We start from the raw sequence: 4,780 nt of genomic DNA, 5'->3' as shown, positions 1-4,780 counted from the left end.
GTTTTATTGTTTTTTTCCCCCTTTCTAGATCTTCCCTGTTATACATATATACCTTTTCGATTCTTTTTTTTGCTCCTGTTTGTGGAAGACATCACCGTATTCATCGCCATGGCGTGTTCAGAAAACTTTATCGTGCTCGATCTAGAGGGTTTCCAGTCCTACAACCACAAGAAGGGTGAATTTACCTACGTTTTAAAAGAATTGGGCTATGCGACAAAAGATTTTTTGACCGTGGGATCGTTGACGTTTGCTCCTCCTCACCCCTTCCACCAACTGAATGAAAAAAACCAAAAGACGAATGCCTGGCTGACGAGAAACCGGCACGGACTTCGTTGGAACGAGGGTCATATTCCCTACAACCATTTAGGACGCATTCTCCAATCGCTCACTCACAGCTTCTCCACGATTTATGTGGTGGGATGTCAGAAAGCTAAATTCTTTGCTAAAGCCTTGGATTATCAAAAACCCGTGACGGAAATTTATGTGCCAGATGGAATCATTTGGAAGTATCGGGAAAAATGTGCCCGACATCATCAAAGGAGGAAATATTTCCATTGTGCCGAAAACAAAGTGCGCAACTATCGATGGCATATTATGGAAGGAGATTTTCATATCAATCACGTCTATCCAGACGGAACGGAGAAAGAGGAGAGGATTCAGGAGGAAGCAGACAATCCTCTGCAAGCTTTTGATAAGGCCTACGATCAGTTAGAGAAGGATCCGTCCCCAAAAGCGTACGATAACCTCATCCAGAAATGGGATAATCTGTCCTGTTTCCAAGTGATGGAACATCCGGATGAGCATACGCCTTTCCACTTGATGGGCTCTTCTACTTCTTCTTTGTCGTCAACTTCCTCCAATAACTCGAGGAAGACGGAGGGTTGGGGAGACATACCTGAAAATATTCCACATTACGATCCAGCAGCCTGTTGGGACGAACCTTCCAAAGAATCTCATGAGACCCCCAAAATATCTTCAGAGGATCCAAAGACAAAATCCACTGAGTGTTGGGACGATGAACGGACGACTCATACTCTGAAATCCACTAAGACTATGTCCACTGAGTGTTGGGACAATGAACAGACGACTCATGCTCTAAAATCCACTAAGACTATGTCCACTGAGTGTTGGGACAATGAACAGACGACTCATGCTCCAAAATCTACTGAGACTATGTCCACTGAATGTTGGGACAATGAACGGACGACCCATGCTCCAAAATCGACTGAGACTATGTCCACTGAGTATTGGGACGATGAAACCGAAAAGACGACAGAGAATTGGGATGACCGTTCTCAAAAGTATTTGAATTGATATATACATAAACTCAGGAGAAAAAATAAAGAAAAGATTTTTAGAAATAAGTAGGGAAAGGTTCTCCGCTTTCCCTATATTTATGGAAATGGACTAAGAAGTGAGAGAGAGAGAGAGAGAGAGACGAATCAGGAGACCAAAAAAAATGGGTCTTGGAAGGAATGAGTGCAAATGCATTCGAATCCTTCCGAGACCCATTTTTTGGGTCCCTCTCTCATCCAATCTTGGAAAAGAACTTTGTCCTATTTTTCTAGGTCCATTCAAAAAGAAACAAATCTATCCATAAATTTTCTTAAAAGAAAAAAAAAAAAACAAAAAGATCCTTTACCTCTTGACGGTCCAAAGTCGAGAATCTTGGAAAAAGTCATCCACTCTCCATCCAGTCAAGCTTCTCTGTAGAAAATCTAGTAGGTGCATCTGCATTCTTGAACACCCGGCAGTTATTATTGGACGCGAAACGTCGAATGCTGAAATAGTTAACAGTGATCCCATTCTTAAAGAAACGGGGATGTTTTATTCATCCAGTCGAGTGCGGAAAAATTTCTGAGAGCCGGAGAAAAATTTCTCTGGCTGAAATAAAAAAAGAAAAAAAAAAAAAAAAAACCCTTTTAGTCTGAAAATTGATGTCTTCAATTTTCAAAAATTGAAGACATCAATTTTCAAATTTTCATACTAAAAAGGGGGGTAATTTATTTTTCAGAAACTTTTCCCAGCCGACTCGATGTGAATAAAACTTTACTGTTTGTTAAGAATGTTATTTAATGGATCGATTTCAACCTATCGAGTTTCGCTTGAGTTCCGGCCGTGCTGTGGGCCCAGCTGGATACAAGTTTTCCCCTTTTGGAATAGAATAAAACTTTACTGTTTTTTAAGAATGTTATTTAATGGATCGATTTCAACCTATCGAGTTTCGCTTGAGTTCCGGCCGTGCTGTGGGCCCACCTGGATACAAGTTTTCCCCTTTTGGAATAGAATTTCCGTCAAGGTAGGCTACTTTTCCTCTTTTTGCATTTTTCATGTCATTTCATTTGTATTACAATATACTAAAAACGGGCGTTCGAACTGATTTCTAGGCTATTTCTATACAAATGGAGCTCGATCCAAGAAAGAAATGATGTCTTCTTTTTTATTTTGTGGACTGCCAATTTGTTTTGGAATATACTGAAAACGGGTGTTTGAGTCGGTTTTCAGTATATTTCAATACAAATGGAGCTCGATCCAAGAAAGAAATGATGTCTTTTTTCTTATTTTGTGGACTGCCAATTTGTATTCGAATATACTGAAAACGGTTGTTTGAGTCGGTTTTCAGTATATTTCAATACAAACAGAGCTCGATCCAAGAAAGAAGTGATGTCTTTTTTTATTTTGTGGACTGCCAATTTTGTATTGGAATATACTGAAAACGGGTGTTTGAGTCGGTTTTCAGTATATTTCAATACAAATAGAGCTCGATCCAAGAAAGAAATGATGTCTTTTTTTTTATATTGTGGACTGCCAATTTGTATTGGAATATACTGAAAACGGGTGTTTGAGTCGGTTTTCAGTATATTTCAATACAAATATAGCTGGATCCAAGAAAGAAATGATGTCTTTTTTCTATTTTGTGAACTGCCAATTTATATTGGAATATACTGAAAACGGGCGTTTGAGTCGGTTTTCAGTATATTTCAATACAAATAGAGCTCGATCCAAGAAAGAAATGATGTCTTTTTTTTTTATTTTGTGGACTGCCAATTTGTATTGGAATATACTGAAAACGGGTGTTTGAGTCGGTTTTCAGTATATTTCAATACAAATAGAGCTCGATGTAAGAAAAAATGATGTCTTTTTTTATTTTGTGGACAACCAGTTTTGTATTGGAATATACTGAAAACGGGTGTTTGAGTCGGTTTTCAGTATATTCCAATACAAGTGGAGCTCGATCCAAGAAAAAAATGATGTCTTTTTTTTTATTTTGTGGACAACAAATTTTGTATTGGAATATACTGAAAACGGGCGTTCACGTCGGTTTTCAGTATATTCCAATACAAGTGGAGTTCGATCCAAGAAAAAAATGATGTCTTTTTTTTATGTTGTGGACAGCCAATTTTGTATTGGAATATACTGAAAACGGGCGTTCACGTCGGTTTTCAGTATATTCCAATACAAGTGGAGCTCGATCCAAGAAAAAAATGATGTCTTTTTTTTATGTTGTGGACAGCCAATTTTGTATTGGAATATACTGAAAACGGGCATTCACGTTGATTTTCAGTATATTCCAATACAAGTGGAGCTCGATCCAAGAAAAAAATGAAATTTTTTTTTTATGTTGTGGACAGCCAATTTTGTATTGGAATATACTGAAAACGGGCGTTCACGTTGGTTTTCAGTATATTCCAATACAAGTGGAGCTCGATCCAAGAAAAAAATCATGTCTTTTTTTTATGTTGTGGACTGCCAATTTTGTATTGGAATATACTGAAAACGGGCGTTCGAGTCGGTTTTCAGTATATTCCAATACAAATGGAGCTCGATCCAAGAAAAAAATGATGTCTTTTTTTATGTTGTGGACAGCCAATTTTGTATTGGAATATACTGAAAACGGGCGTTCGAGTCGGTTTTCAGTATATTCCAATACAAATGGAGCTCGATCCAAGAAAAAAGTTATGTCTTTTTTTTATGTTGTGGACAGCCAATTTTGTATTGGAATATACTGAAAACGGGCGTTCGAGTCGGTTTTCAGTATATTCTAATACAAATGGAGATCTATCCAAGAAAAAAATGATGTCTTTTTTATGTTGTGGACTGCCCTATTTTGTATTGGAATATACTGAAAACGGGCGTTCGAGTCCTTTTTCCGACTATTTCTATACACATTCCACTATATTAAAATGACGTCATGGTTGAGTCCAAACAGAGTCGTCCCCGGACAGAGTCGTCTCCGGACAAAGTCGTCCCCGGACAATTTTATACCGAATTTGTATAGAAATATACTTAAAATGGGCTTGGAGGGGGGGGGGCGCTTTCTAGTATATTCCTATATACATTCGGTTGCATTCAGAAACAAAAAGAATGTCTTTTTGAATGGACAGGATGACTATGGAAACCGGATCTCTCTCTCCCAAGATTGGATGAGAGAGTGCCTCCTATTTGTATTGCAATATACTGAAAACGGGCTTTCGAGTCAATTTCTAGACTATTTCTATACAAATGGAGCTCTATTTACGAAACAAATGATGTCTTTTTTTTATTGTGTGGACAGCCCTATTTGTATTGCAATATACTGAAAACAGGCGTTCGAGTCGGTTTCTAAACTCTTCCTATACAAATTCCACCATCTATATAGAAATGATGTCATCGTTGAGTCCAAACAAACTCGTCCCCGGACCATCTTGATGACCAGACATATTGCCTTTTCAACAGCCCGTATTATTCTGAACAAAAACGTGGAATACTTTTATAGAAAAGAGAAGAATTGAAAGTGAAA

The sequence above is a fragment of the Stegodyphus dumicola genome, chromosome 5, assembly GCF_044657685.1.
Source record: "Stegodyphus dumicola isolate Sdum_Otavi_A_Nest chromosome 5, ASM4465768v1".
In the NCBI taxonomy this organism is placed as follows: Eukaryota; Metazoa; Arthropoda; class Arachnida; order Araneae; family Eresidae; genus Stegodyphus; species Stegodyphus dumicola.
The sequence above is the reverse complement of the archived record's forward strand: the minus strand, read 5'-3'. Positions refer to the sequence as shown.